At 42.9% G+C, this 16,236-nt stretch overlaps 1 long non-coding RNA gene across 1 annotated transcript in view; it reads left to right on the forward strand.

The window, feature by feature from the left end:
* The window catches only part of LOC127583493 (uncharacterized), a 36,217-nt gene extending 21,468 nt beyond the window's left edge, over positions 1-14,749 (forward strand). The window contains exons 2-3 of the long non-coding RNA XR_007958264.1: positions 4,474-4,555; positions 13,102-14,749. This is a non-coding gene — a long non-coding RNA (uncharacterized LOC127583493). The remainder of the gene's footprint in view (positions 1-4,473; positions 4,556-13,101) is intronic.
* The last annotated feature ends 1,487 nt before the right edge of the window (positions 14,750-16,236 follow it).

Raw genomic sequence — 16,236 nt, forward strand, 5'->3', positions numbered from 1 at the left:
TGAAAAGCCATCTTGAGCACTGCAGGGAATTAAGCCTCCTGCCCTTACCTGGGGTCTGCCTCATACATGACCCCAAACCAATGTGGTTGGCCCAAGTGCCCCCACAGTTTAGGGGCAATTAGGAATGGATGATAAATGGCAGCTTTGCCAATGACGTTCACAATCTGTGAACGATTAAATGAAAGAAACGGACTTTCTCCCTGGATGTCTAAAATGGGGGAGAACTCAGGAGTAGAAGATTTTTTTTTGTAAACTTGAGCTTGAAAGGTCTCTTCTAATGTACACTAACTATTTGTTGCCAAGGCTACCTGGCATAAAGCTGCTTCAAACGCCTTTTGGAGCATGCTACACTTTCTAGCCCACAGTCTTTTACCTCATCAGTCAGACAAAACAATGTACAAAGTCTATTATTTCTGACCCACAGTAATGCTGATTTCAACTGAGCTGCCGATAATCTTTCGGTTATTCATTCAGGCATAGTTGTGCGTTATACCATGATTGGCCTCCCAGATTCTGGCTGGAGATTGTTGGAGGATAGTGGGTTTTTCAAGAAAATGTTTTTGCAATCTTTTATTGTTTGGCTACGAATATGCTGCTATTGCAGTCAAGTCACTCCAAGCTCTAGTGACTTGCCTCCCACCAAACAATGAGATTTGCCAAGTACTGCTCTTTAATAACCAGATCGCTCTTCATGACAAACAGTGAAGAATAATGCAAGCTGGAAGTGTAATGTGGGTGTTAGCAAGCTCGGTGTGCTTGGCCAGTGTGTAATTATATACTGTGTGCTACACAGAAATGAGCCAATGGGGCCATGCTAGCATGTATCCTCATTATCTTCTTCCAATCCAACCTTGTATATAATAGATAAGCTTCTATTCTTTTCCCTTTCCTGGGTGTATCTGGCTTCCCCTCATGCAACTTCACTCAACCACTTCATGCAGTGGCAAGTTCCACATTCTAACCATCTTCTGGATTTTAAAATAAATCTTTAATTTTCTATTGAGTTTGTTGACGCCAAACTTGCACTTGTATCAGGTTTTTCCTCTCCGCTCACTGAGAAGTTACTTCCATGCATTGTATATCTGATTCCTTTCACAATTTTAAAGACTTTGTTTCTAGAGCACAGAACCCCAGACTGTTTCTTCTTCCCTGATGCATAAAACTGATTTACAACAGTGAGCTGTTCAATATCTCTTGAAAAACATCTGAATTTAATATTGATGACCAGAGAAGTCTTCAATGGCATTCTCCTCCTTGGAATGAAATTGTTTACATTTTCAACCAGAGTCATTATTCTAATGCTGTTAGACATTACTGCAAAGTTCACACTGTGAATAGTAGATCAGATAGGGGTTTTATTTTTCTGAACCAATCTACACTATTCTTGAACCAACTGACAAAACTCTAATCACCACTACAGTTCAGCAATACTATGACCACTCATCACTTTGCACTGAAATGGACTTTTTTGTTCTAATTGATTTTCTTGTGAATGATGCTATGCGCCTGTTATGATGCTGCAAGTAAGTTTTTTTTTATTGTGTCTGTGCACACATATACTTGTGCATATGACAATAAACTAGACTTTGACACTATCCTATAGTAACACCATTGACAATCAGAGCAGAAATGATTGGGTAATTCCTGTCAATCAAGCTTGTTTTTCACACTGTGTCCACGAGTGATTTTTTTTAATGTGCAGAATTTATATGTAGAATTTATACCTCCACTTATTGAATTTTTCTGGAGAAGTTACCCTGCTCCCAACAGAAGTTGCTGAAGTTTGTTTACTCTGCTCTTAAAACAGTCAATTTGCCACGTACATTGCCTTTGTTGCTGTACAATGAGCTGTTTGAGAGTCACGGGCCCTGCTCATCTCCAAATGATTGGCTGAAGCAATGTTGGCAATAAGTGAGAGAATTTAAAAAAAAAAGTACAGCAGGGTATTCACATCTGCAGACTTAAGAACATGCCAGATCGGAACCTAGACTTCCTTAAACTAGGAAAGCAAGAACTTGCAGATGGAATGTTTTCACTGTTGGCATCGCTTCCAATTAACTGTGCAAGGGGGAAGCAATGCATGAGGGAGTTGTTTTCACCCATGAAGGGAAAGAATTGACCATAATCACATAAATGATGGTGCATGTGGCAAAGCAATCAAAGCAAAGTTAAGAATAATTTTTTTCAGATCAGTGATTAGCTTTGATCTGAAATGCACTCCCTAAAAGCGGATTTAGTGGTAACTTTCCGAAACGGGAATCGGACATGGGATGAAAAAACAAAGTTGGCTTGTTCTCCATTGCACTACGATGGAATTGAGTCGGTGGTGAAGAAGGCGAATGTAATGTTGGCATTGATTTCCAGAGGAATAGAATATAGAGCCTCCACATCACATCCCTGCTCTTATAAGGCATTGGCAAGACCTCACTTGGAGTACTGTGTGCAGTTTTGGGCTCCTCATTTAAGAAAGGATGTGCTGACGTTGGAGAGGGTTCAGAGAAGATTCACTAGAATGATTCCAGGAATGAGAGGGTTAACATATGAGGAATGCTTGATGGCCCTTGGGCTGTACTCCTTGGAGCTCAGAAGAATGAGGGGGATCTCTCAAACATTTCAAATGTTAAAAGGCCTGGACAGTAGATGTGGCAAAGTTGTTTTCCGTGGTAGGGGAGTCTAGTACAAGAGGGCACGACTTCAGGATTGAAGGGCGCCCATTCAGAACACGTGGAGAAATTTCTTTCACCAGAGAGTGGTGAATCTGTGGAATTTGTTGCCACAGGTGGCTGTGGAGGCCAAGTCATTGAGTGTATTTAAGGCAGAGATTGATAGGTATCTGAGTAGCCAGGGCATCAAAGGTTATTGTGAGAAGGCAGGGGAGTGGGGCTAAATGGGAGAATGCATCAGCTCGTGAGAGAATGGCAGAGCAGACTCGATGGGCTGAATGGTTGACTTCTGTTCCTTTGTCTTTGTCTTGTCTTATGGAATGGGGCTAATTTAGAGATCTTTCAAAGAGCCTGCACAGGGAAGATGGGCCAAATAGCCGCCTCCTGCACTACATTTCCACGGTTCCAATCTCAACAATAATCCAAACCTGCTATAGATTTTACTAACAAAAACAACTTGCAACTGTAGCACCTTGAATTCAGTAAAACATTACCAGGCACTGAACAGGAAGATGCAATTGAGTCAGACAAGGAGACATTAGCAGAGGTGTGAAAATCTTTTACTGAAGAGGGAAGTCTTGATTTAATTTAATGAAGATGAGAAGATAGAAAGTGAGGGAAGTTTAGAGGGAATTTTAGGGCATTTGAGGTCTGAATGAAGCTTTGGCAAAACATGAATCCTTCTCCTTAAAAAAAAAGTACAATGCCTCTGGTAAGGATGCTTTGAGTTATGAGCATTCTGCACAGATTCACCATTACAATCTCTTCCAGGTTTTGCACTCCAGACACTGTCTGGACAACCCTTTTGAGTTATTTGTCCTTGTTGGGTTGTCTCTGACACTTTCACATTCTTAAGGAAGTAAGAGATGTAGTAGATTTTTTCCCCAGGTGGCAGCAAGTCCTCTGACTAATCACTGGCTAGTGAGGTCAGTGTTTTTGGCTGAGTTCTACCTTCTCTTTACCAGTTCAGTTTCCACAAACTGTTTATTTGACTGGAAAATCTTTTGCTGTGTTGTTTATAAAACCACAACTTTAACGAGTTGTTTGGGTGCATCAAACCAGTTTTAGACATTGAACCTTTTTGCTATAAGACCACAGCTTATGGAATTGTTCAATTATTCCAGTGTTTAATGGCCCAGAGCACTGTCACCCTTCCTAATTTTTTTTTGATTCCCTGTCCGCACCCAAAAATAGTCTTTGGATCAACTATAACCATTGGACTCGATTTTAGTGAGAAGCTGAAGCCTCAGACAATGGAATTTGTAGGTTTTCCTGGCATGAATGCTTCAGCCAAGTATGGATACTATAATTTACAAGGGACAGTGGTTGAAGGGTTTTCAGATCAGCCACTGAGATCATAAGCACTTGTGGTCTGTTTTGGATTTCAGCAACACCCTGTATTATAGCAGCAAGTTGTTGTGTTACTGGACTAGCACCTGTTAACTGAGGGTGAAAGCTGGGTCTGCTCCAGGACTACCTGCTGTACCCCTCTACCTGCCTCTTTGGCAGTCTCTCCATCCTGTCTCTGAGCACTGATCCAAGCTGAGGAAATTAATGGATATGACCACCTCCTTGAACAGTATCCAAGTATGTTGCCTCATGGTATCTGAAGCTCGGACTCCAGCTCATCAACCCTGCAGTGAAATTCCTTGAACAGGACAGATATGGTCATTGGGGTCCACCAGTTCCCAATTGTTGCAACTCAACACCTGTTTGGCCATCTGTACCATTTAATTGGATATATTTATGTTAACCTCTTGCGCCCCTTGGCTACAATAATATCTCTTGATTTGCACCTCTTGGCCAATAGGAAGTGACTAGGAAGAAATACCCATCAATCACTTATCTGCTAACTTGTGACCTCGCACCCTGGGACTAACAACCGTGACCAGGTATGTGTCTCGAATTGCTTTTAAACCGAACTTTGCTCCCTGCCCTGCAATTTTTCTACTTTTCTCCTCTTGGTCCTTTTCAAGGTGTCCTCTCTAGAAACGCTCAGCAGGTCAGGCAGCATCTGTGGAATGAGAAACAGGTAAAGCTTTCCGGTCACAGGCCTTTCATCGGAATGTGGTTGAGTAAGCCCATCAGTTCTGGTGGCTGTTCAGGAGAAGGCAATATCTGCTGGTATTGCCAGTGATATCAACATCCCATAAGTTGATGAAGCGAAGGAGTGTTTGCCTGACCTTTTGTGGAGGAAACCTGTTGGTGCTATTTCTCCTGCTCCTTTCCCATAGCCCTGCGGGTACTTTGCCTTCATTTATTCATCCAATCATCTTATGAAAGCCGTAAATAAACCTACATCCAACCCATGTTTTCAAGCAATGAATTCCATATCTTCTTTGCTGCTAAGGAGGGTTTTCCTCTCTTTATCTCTTGCCCATTGTTTTAAATCTGTTCCCCGTTCCTTAAACCATCCACAAGTGGGAACAATTACCCCATCTAAACCAGTCATTATCATGGTATTGGTTTATTATTGTCACTTGTACCAAGGTACAGTGGGGGAAAAACTTGTCTTGCATACTGATCGTACAGGTCAATTCATTACACAGTGCAGTTACATGGAGTCAGTACAGAGTGCATTGAGGTAGTACAGGTAAAAGCAATAACAGTACAGAGTAAAGTGTCACAGCTACAGAGAAAGTGCAGTGCATTAAGGTGCAAGATCACAACAAGGTAGATCGTGAGGTCATAGTCCATCTCATTGTATAAGGGAACCGTTCAATAGTCTTATCACAGTGGTGTAGAAACTGTCCTTGATTCTGGTGGTATGTGCCCTTGGGCTCCTGTATCTTCTACCTGATGGAAGAAGAGAGAATGTCCGGGGTGGGTGGGGTCTTTGATTATGCTGGCTGTTAAACCAAGACAACGAGAGGTAAAGACAGAGTCCAAGGAGGGGAGGCTGGTGTCCGTGATGTGCTGGGCTGTGTCCACAACTCTGCAGTTTCTTGCTGTCCTGGGCAGAGCAGTTGCCGTACCAAGCTGTGATACATCCAGATAGGATGCTTTCTGTGCATTGGTAAAAGTTGGTGAGAGTCAAAGGGGACAAACCAGATTTCTTTAGCCTCCTGAGGAAGTAGAGGTGCTGGTGAGCTTTCTTGGCTGTGGCATCTACGTGATTTGACCAGGACTCCCAGGACCAGTTCACTCCCAGGAACTTGAAGCTCTCAACCTCAGCACCATTGATGTAGACAGGTGCATGTGCACTGCCCCCTTTCCTGAAGTCAATGACCAGCTCTTTTGTTTTGTTGACATTGAGGGCAAAGTTGTTGTCATGACACCATTCCGCTAAGCTCTCTATCTCCCTCCTGTACTCCGACTCATCGCTGTTTGAGATATGGCCTACAACAGTGGTATCATGTGCAAACTTGTAGATGGAGTTAGAGCAGAATCTGGGCACACAGTGTATAGGGAGTAGAGTAAAGGGCTGAGGACACATCCTTGTGGGGCACCAGTGTTGAGAATAATCGTGCCAGAGGTATTGCTGCCTATCCTCGCTGATTGCGGTCTGTTTGTTAGAAAGTCAAGGATCCAGTTACAGAGGGAGGTGTTGAGTCCTAGGTCTCGGAGTTGGGTGACAAGCTTGCTTGGGATTATAGTATTGAAGGCAGAGCTGTAGTCAATAGTCTAACGTAGGTGCCTTTACTGTCCAGATGCTCCAGAGCTGAGTGTAGGTCCAGGGAGATGGCATCTGCTGTAGACCTATTTTGCAATAGGTGAGTTGTGATGGGTCTAGGTTGTCTGGGAGGCTGGAGTTGATGCGTGCCATGACCAACCTCTCAAAGCACTTCATGATGGTGGATGTCAGAGTCACTGGTCGGTAGTCATTGAGGTATGTTACCTTGCTTTTCTTCAGTACCAAATCTCCCCTCAAACTGCTCTGCTCCAAGAATAAACTCAGTGATGCCCGATGCTGCCCACCCCCCCCCCCCCACCCTAGATTCTATCATCCCTCCTGAAAGGCAATGACCAAGATTGGACACACTAATCCAACGCCTAGCAAGGTTTTGTAAAGTTTCAACCTAATTTCCAAACTCTTTGTACTTTTTACCTCATTGTAAAGCCCAGGAACCTATTCTCTAATTATGCAGGGTCCTGGTGAGGTTGTACCTGGGCTGTGGACTGATCTCTACCTATGAAAGCACATACCTGAGAAACAATGCAACAAAAGTTTCCATGATGAATTCATGGGATACCTCAAGATTAAGTAAACTGAGCCTGTGCTCTCGAGTTTGGTAGAATGAGAGGTGATCTTACTAAAAATACAATTTCTTTTGGAAAACGTGGTACTTGCAAGGGTGATATTTCTCCTGGCTAGGGTATCCAGAACCAGGGATAGGCTAGGAATTGGTCATTCAGATTTGAGGAGAGAACAAATGTCTTTACCCAGAGGCTGGTGAATTTTGGAACTTGCCACCACTGTGGCCTGTGGAGGCTCAATCACCAGGTACTTTGAAAATGGAGACTAGTAGACTTTTGGATTTCAAGGGGATGAAGGGATTAGAACAAAATGGCAGAAGGTCATGGTCATATTGAATGATAGGGCAGATCAGAGCTGAAAGGCCTGCTCCTTCAAATTTTGTTCTTGTACTTATTACTTTCCTAATGTCCTGTAAGACCATCAAAAATTTATGTGCATATTTTCCCAGGTTCCTTTTTAGAGCTGTACCATTGAGTTGACATTCTTTCAGACAAAATGTATTACTTTGCACTCCTCTGCTGTAACTTTAATCTGTGTGTCTGCCATTCCAGTAGTCTGTCTATATTTTCTTTCAATAAAACCAGAAAATGTTGGAAATGCTCACTGGTCGGGTAGCATCTGTGGAGAGAGAAACTGAGCTGAAACGTTAACAGATCTTTTGTCAGAACATTCAAAAGGAAGGGTCTTCATCTTGAAACGCTAGTTCTTTTTCTTGCTCTACAGATGCTTCCTGACTTGACTGTTTGCAGTATTTTATTTTTATTTGAGATTTCCAGCATCTGTGGCTTTCCGTGTGTGTTCTTGAAGTGTAATGCTACTCTTCACTGTTTACCACACTTCAAAACTTTGTCGTCCGCATGTATATCAAAAGAAGTTGAGCCCAGCATTGGAACACCACTGCCTCTGTCCCCTGAGTCTGTAATTAACAATTTGAATGACTTTCTGCCCAAAGGCTATTGTACATTCGTGTTGCCCCTAACCCTTTTACAACTATCTGGCTCAAATGAAGTGATGAGCTAGCTGATCTGCTACAAAACTGAGCCAGAGTCTGATTTATTTTTTTTTCCCCAGGTAATTTAATACTGGTTTCATACAAACTTGCTGTGTATTAATGTGAAAGGAAAGGCACCCACTTACCCACACAACACGGGTGGTTCTGTACACTAACTGGAGTTGGTTTTTCTCTGCCAACCAGTAATCCACCACACTACAGTATCATTACGTTTGGGCAGGATTCTGATTTTTGGGACCATTCACTCGTAATTCCATAAGGAATAGAAACAGGAGGTAGGCCATTCGGCCCCTCATCTCTGCTTCACTATCCAGTAAGATCATGGCTGATCTTTTACCTCAGCACCACTTTCCTGCACTATTGTAGTATCCCTTTTGTTCCCTTAATATTCAAACCTATTTCTCCTGCATACACTCAACAACTGATCCTTCACAGCCCTATTGGGTAGAGAATTGTAAAGGTATTGGTATTTACTCATTAGTCACACATACATCACAACACAGTGAAATGCATCTTTTTGCATTACTTGATGTTCTGGGGGCAGCCCGCAAGTGTCGTCATGCTTCTGGCACCAACATAGCACGCCCACAGCTCCTAATCCGTATGTCTTTGGAATGTGGGAGGAAACCGGAGCACTCGGAGGAAATCCACACAGACATGGGGAGAACGTACAAACTCTTTACAGACGGTGGGAATTGAACCTGGGTCGCTGGTGCTGTAATAGTGTTACACCAACTGCTTTCTATGGGTGAAGAAATTTCTTCTTATTCCTGGATGATTGACCATTTATTTTTTGACCTATGACCCCTGCTTTTAGTCTCCTCCAATGGGAAATAGATCTGCATCTACTCTGTCAACTTTGCTGTTATCTATCATGGACCCTAAATAACGGCATTTGGCGTTCAAATCATACAGAGCAGGTAAAATAAGATTGTCATTGCTGACGATGGTATTTTATTCCAATTTAATTAACTGAATTCAAATTTCCAGCTACTGTTGGCGGATTTTTAACTCGTGTCCCTAGATCATTCATTTGGTTCTCAGGATTGCTAGTTCAATAGTTCAACCACTATATCCATTTAGTGGCAGTTGTTCCGAGTTGGGTTTCTTTAGGATTGTGGGGTAATGATTCGGGTCTCATTCGAACACACAAATCTAGACTGATACGAAAGGATTGCTGCATTCAGTGGTAAGAGGTTAAACCAAGGCCTTTTCTGCCCTCTTGTTTTTAAAAAGAAAATATCTTTTGTAGCGCTATTTTTGAGGGGGTGGGGGGTGTGAATAAAAAGACAATGAAATTTTCCCCATGTTCAGACCAGTGTTTATCATCCAGTCAAGAGTTCTAAAACAGTTACCTGGCTTTGTTGAACAGAGAATAAAAATGGACAGACTACCTGGTATCAATGGCTATGGAAGTGTCCTCCTGATTACCACCTCTAGTCTTTCTTTGGCTGATGAATTGATGTTCCTCTGCATTGACCAACACTTGGAAGGGAAGGTAGCAAGGGAACAGAATACACTCTGGATGGGACAGGCAGACATCAATGTCCCACTCCAAGAGTGGCTTGGTAATGCTGAGTTCTGAAGGAGCTGCCTGTCAAACTGGGTCTGCAGCAGATAGTGAGTGATCCAAGATGTGGGAAATCAATTTGACTTCTTCCTTGCCAGTCTACATGTGGCTGATGTGTCAGCCACATGACTGCATTGGTAGATGTGATCACTACACAGTTCTTGGTATTGTTTATTGTCTCATGTACTGAGGTACAGTGAAAAGCTTCTGTTTTGTGTGCCATCTAGACATCACAATTACACTGAGGTAGTAAAAAGAAAACAGTGCAGTTTATAGTGTTGCAGTTACAGAGAGTGCGAGGGGTAGTTTGGGAGACAGAGTTCAGTTCTTGTGTGAAGGCCCACTTTACACATGGGATACCCTGCACTGCAGTTGTGCTAAATTGTGGATGGACTCTGAACAGACCTAGTGGGCATCAGCAGTGGGAGAAATGTACACCGCCACAAGCTGTAACTTCCTGGCCCTGCACCTCTCGCTCTCCTATAAAACCAGGGATTCGGTCTTGCTCAATAAGGAATGCAGAAGGACAAGCTGGGGAGTAGAGTCAAGCTTTCCTGAAGAAAGTGGTGTCAACCAAATGAGGCTACAACACAGGAATATGTGCATGCTGAACAGTAAATGCATCCAATAGATCTAATTAAGTCTATGTATATCCCCAAGATGTTGATTTGTATTGATTACTGTTGCATGTGCTGAAATACAGTGAAAAGCTTTGTGCCAGGTATCATTTCCATACATAACCACATCAGGGTAGCTGGGGTGGGGGGGTAAGAGAGCGGAATTTAGTGTTAGAGTAAGTGCAGGCAGGCAAAGTGCAAGAGTAATGAGGTAGATTGGGAGATCGAGTTCACCTGTTAGTGTACAAGGGATCTGTTCAAGAGTCTAACAGAAGCTGTCCTTGAGCCTGGTGGTACACATTCTCAAGCTTTTGTATCTTCTCCCTGATGGGAGATGGAAGAGGAGGGTGACTGACGGGGGTGGGAGGGGTCCTTGATTATGTTGGCTGCTTTGCTGAGGCAGTGGGAAGTATAAAGTCCATGGAGTGGAGGCTGGTTTGTGATGGACTGGGCTGTCAAAATCAAGTTTGTCATAGGCACCGGAGCAATGAAAAACTTGCCTGCAGCAGCATCACAGCTGGTAGTTTGTGACTTGACAAAGGTAATGTCATTGAGTGTCAAGGATGGGTAGTTAGATTCCCTCTGCTTCACAGAAGCATAAGGTAGTTACAAGACTGAAGGAGGCCATTCAGCCCCAAGAGTCTGGTAGAAAACCAGTGCAGAACAACTTGCTAGCTTCTCCCTAGACTTGCACATATTTATTTAGCATGTATTCATCCAATTCCCTCTTAAAGGCCAGAATGAAACCTTCCTCCTCCATGTTTGGATTCCAGACACTGCATAAAAATGCTTTTTCCTCATGTTACTATGAATTCTTTCCCCCTTATTTCATACCTGTGACCTTTAGTGATTGACCTCCCACCAGTGGAACAGCCCCCCAGTCTCCACTCTGCCCGTAGCTCTCATTTCAGCTCTTGCCCTCGTTCTCCAAAGAGAAAACTACCGGGCCCTTCAACCTATCCTTATAACTGGTCCCTCATCCCACAACTATCCTCAAATCTCCTGTGGACCCTTTCCAATGCCTCCCATGTCCTTCCTACAATGAGGTGACCAGAATTGAACATGATACTCCATCTGAGGCCAGACCAGTAATTTGTAAAAGCTCAGATTCCTTTCCCTGCTTTTGTGGTCGTGCCTCTACTGATTAAAGCCTGGCCTTGCGTAAGATTTATGAACTGCTTTCTCAACCTGCCCTGCCCTGCCCTGCCCCCTTCAGTAACGTGTGCCTATACCCCTTTTGGAACACTATCCTTTATTCTGTATTGCCTCTCCTCCTCCTCCTCCTCCCTACCTTCTCCCACTCTGACATATCTACTTGTGGCCTCTTCTGTTATGAGTCTCAATGCAAGGTTGAGGAACAGCACCTCATCTTCTATCCGAGCACACTGCAGTCTTCTACAGGTAACTTTCTCTGTACCAGAACTGGCTGATTCTGTTGCAAAGGCCTCCATCTGTGATATTCGCTGTTCTTCTCTCTCCATGAACAGAACCTGACCTGCTGGCATGTCCAATAACCACACATTTCATAGCTGCTTGCATTTCACTCTCTGTCTACAATAACCCATTGTCTGGAAGACTTTTACAAACCATCTCCATAGCAACCTTGGACTCATCCTATAACATAGTCCCTGTGTTGTATCCAGCCTGCCCCCCACCCTTGCTGTGACTTAAAAACAACCTTAATTTCTCTCATTTCCCAATTTCGTTGAAGTGTCTTCCTCCTGAAATATTAACTTGGTTTATCTCTGCAGGTACTGCCTGACTTGAGACTTTCCAACATTTTCTGTTTTTATTTCAGATTTCTAGAATCTGCAGTTTTCAATTTCTATTATCACAACTTTTGTAAAACTGTAAGTACAAGGTTAACGGCAGGACTCTTCGCAGTGCGGAGGAACAGGAGGAACAGAAGGATCTTGGGGTCCACATCTATAGATCCCTCAAAGTTGCCGCTCAGGTCAATAGGGTTGTTAAGAAGGCATATGGAGTGTCGGCCTTCATTAGTTGGGGTATTGAGTTCAAGAGCCATGAGGTAATGTTGCAGCTCTATAGAACTCTGGTTAGACCACACTTGGAGTATTGTGTTCAGTTCTGGTTGCCTCATTATAGGAAGGAGGTGGAAGCTTTGGAGAGGGTGCAGAGGAGATTTGCCAAGATGCTGCCTGGATTGGAGATCATGTCTTGAAGATAGGTTGGGTGAGTTCAGGCTTCTCTCTTTGGAGAGGAGGAGGATGAGAGGTGACTTGACAGAGGTGTACAAGAGACATAGATCAAGTGGACAGTCAAACTTTTTCCCAGGGCAAAAATGGCTAACATGAGGGCATATAACTTTAAGGTGATTGGAGGAAGGTATGGGGGATGTCAGAGAAGTTTTACAGTGCATGGAACACACTGCTGGCAGAGGTTGTGGAAGCAGATACATTAGGGACGTTTAAGAGACTCTTAGATGGCCACACGAATGATAGAGAAATGGACGGCTATGTGGGAGGGAAGGGTTAGATAGATCTTAGAGCAGGATAAAATGTCGGCACAATATCGTGGGCTGAAGGGCCTGTACTGTGCTGTAATTTTCTATTATATAAATACTGTACAGATAAATGAAAATAAAAGAACAGTCACTTCAAAAATGAGAGCAGGCACAGTAGTGTAGCGGTTAGCATAATGTTTTACAGCGCCAGCGACCCAGGTTCAATTCCCGCCGCTGTCTGTAAGGAGTTTGTATGTTCTCCCCGTGTCTGCGTGGGTTTCCTCCGGGTGCTCCGGTTTCCTCCCACATTCCAAAGACGTACAGGTTAGGAAGTTGTGGGCATGCTATGTTGGTGCCAGAAGCGTGGTGACACTTGCGGGCTGCCCCCCCCCCCCCCCCACCCCACAGAACACTACACAAAAAATGCATTTCACTGTGTCTTGATGTACATGTGACTAATAAAGATCTTATCTTATCTCTATCCACATATTCCTTTGGGCTGTGATGCAGCAAATAAAGAATATGATAATTAAGTGTCAAGTGTATAATGTATACTTTTTTTTTCCCTGTAATCTAGAATCCTCTTTGGATGCCTATAAAATCCTTGTCAAGACTGAGTAATTGATGCATGTTTCTGGTCTTTGGTAATGGGACAGTAACAAGACATAATTTCAATCATGTTCATCGAATCCAACATCTATCTCGCGTGCTTCTTGGGATTTGGTGGTTTGAATTAGTCAAGATGAAAGACGAAAATGATTGAATGTCCACTACTGACAGTGATGTTCCAATGCCTCCTTCGTGGTTTTGATGTGTCCAAGACAGCTATATAGCTCCATGAAGCTGACCTCCTTGAAATCCCCAGGAGGACATCACACCTTTGAGATCAACAAACCCACCCCTCGAGGCTAACCCCATGCCACTTGCTTCATGAATCGTCGCAGCTAATATGATATTTCAATGTTCCATTGTGATTGACACTGCGGCCTTTGCTGGAATCTAACTCCGTTTTCAAGTCAAAGAGCATCCTCTAAGATGTGTCAATCTTGGATTTGTGGGTGGTCGAGGTGCTGTCTTTGCTTGATGAATGCTCCTGGCAATGCGATAATAAAGTTCATCTGGAATGTGCCCATCAGCATCTGTATCCGTGCTCTCCTACTCTGGCAGCTGTTGCCTCTGTCACTATTGACTTGAACGTAGCTAATCCAATCTGCAATTGTTACACAGTATTATTGATTCTGCTGTTTTGTTGTTTTCCTTTTGTGGAGCTGCTGTAGAGATGTTACTAGTGACTTCTGTCTGCTAGCAGAAGGGTTGCTATCTCAAGTATGAGGCGCATCACATCTTCATGGTTAAACATTAATTGAACATCTCGAATAGAGAGTAGTGACAATTGTCTCAACAATTTCAGTCAAGTGTGTAAGAAAATATTTCAAATATTGTCTGGTTTTGTCTTAGTTGTAGAATAATCAAGTACAGAAAGAGGCCATTCAACCTTTGAGTCTGTGCTGGCTCCTGGTAGGCCAATCCTCCACTCATTTCCCTAATGGCCTGAATGTTATCTCCCAACTTCCAACAAAGTTGGAGAAATTGAAAGGATTGATTTAATTCTGCTTTCCACCATTCCAATAGGCAGTGAATTCCAGGTCCTAAGTATGTGCTGTAAGTGAAAATGCTTTTTCATCACATACTCCTTTATTTGCATTTGATCTCTATTTCATCTTTTAATGTAACTTAGTTTTTTTTTTGCCTCCTTTTAATCAAACTTTGGTCACTTGCCCCATTATCTCCCTTCACGGCTCTGTATCAAAAGTTGTACGAGAGTGCTCCCGTGTAGTGCCTTGGGCCATCTTGTTATGTCGAGGACACTATTCGAATTGATCATAGTAAGAGGTTATATTTCTGGATTAGCAATCCAGAGGCCCAAACCAACGGAAAAATGGGTTCAATTTTCCCCATGGCAACTGGGGATTTAAACTCATTTAATTAAATGAATCTGGCATTGTTCATGGTTACTATGGTACTGTTATTTAAAAACTGATTCTCCAGTGTCCATTAAATAAAAAAAATTGACTGGACTGTAAGTGCAAGGGAAAAGTTTTTTTTTCCAATTTACCTTCTGAAAAGGGTGAGGGTAATTGGGGATGGATAATAAATGTGAGCCTTGCCATCAGCACCTGCACTCCATGAACAATTTGCATTAAAAAGAAATTGATCTATCTCCTGAACTATTATTTCTGTATCTATTGTTTCAGACTTCAGTTGCTGAGTAATCTTCTGCAATTCTATTATAACTAAAACCAGCAAATCCTGGAAATACTCAGTAGCTGTGGAGAGAGAAACAACTAACATTTCAGGTTAAAGACCCTTCATCAGAGCTGGTGACAAGAGAAAATCGGTTTAAGTTGCAGAGATGGTTCTGGATGGGATGTATCCAGCAGGTTAGATTGCGCTAATGGAGAGCGTGCTGGGTATGTCCAACAGCATCTTTCCTTGATCTATAACTGCCCTAACCTCTCTTCAATTTTTGTTTTTGCTCTCTACTTGACCTTTGACTATGACCTCTGCAACTTTCCCCCACAGCAAACTTGGCCTCCCCATCACAGACCCTTTGTCCTTTCACATTTTTCCTTCACCTTGAACATTTTCACTCTTTCCCAGTTCTAGTGAAGGGTCTCACCCCTGAAATGTTAACTCTCTTCTTCTTCTCTCCACAAATGCTGCCTGATCGCTGAATGTTGGCAGCAATTTCTGATTTTCAGATCTCCAGCATCTGCAGTTTTTGGATGTTCTCCACTGTTCTATTCTTGGCTTGAGGTCGGCTCTGGTTTCTGGAAGCATGCTGTCTTCCTTGCCTTGAACTCCAAAACTTCTGGTGATGTTCTCTGCTCAATATTTAGTATTAGTTTATTATTGTCACCTTGTACAGGGGTACAGTGAAAAACTTGTCTTGCATACTGTTCATACAGATCAATTCATTACACAGTATATTGAGGTAGTACAGGGTAAAAATAACAGAATACAGAGTAAATTGTCACAGCTACAGGGAAATGCATTGCAGGTAGACAATAAGGTGCAAGGTCACAAGGTAGATTGAGGTAAAGAGTCCGTCTCGTTGTATAGTAAAACAATGTAAACTACTTCCAAGGTTCGAGCTTAATTGTGGGATGAACATCAAATAGTTGAGGATGAGACTGGCAAAGTAATACTGACCTCTTCATTAATGGTGATAATTGTCATAATTTGGTAGGCATACAGTATATAATTCTGAGGGGAAAACGGATTAAATTGCATCAATACCTTTTTATACTTATTTTGCCCCTTTTGTAGCTCCTGTCAAAACCCTTCTGCTGTCAGTGGGGACTGGAGTGAGTTCAATGGCACTGCTGGCCTGGCTATAAGTTTGTGGTATAGACTTGCCACTGAAGAATCCACAGCTTCACCAGATCCACAATGCATTGCCTGCTAGCGATGGAGGCAAATTCATTGGGGGCTTGGATGGGCACATGAATGAGAGGAAATTAGAGGGATATGGGCGTTCTGTAGGTAGGAGAGATTAGCTATGTTGACACAACATTGTGGGCTGAAGGGCCCTTTCTATGCTGTACTATGTTCCATAAAATCACTGTTTGGATAGGGTCACTATTTGGATTGGATTACAATTTAATCGAGATGTGATGGCATGCATCTAGCAACCTGATGAGCATTGAAA

The sequence above is a fragment of the Pristis pectinata genome, chromosome 26, assembly GCF_009764475.1.
Source record: "Pristis pectinata isolate sPriPec2 chromosome 26, sPriPec2.1.pri, whole genome shotgun sequence".
NCBI classification, from domain to species: domain Eukaryota; kingdom Metazoa; phylum Chordata; class Chondrichthyes; order Rhinopristiformes; family Pristidae; genus Pristis; species Pristis pectinata.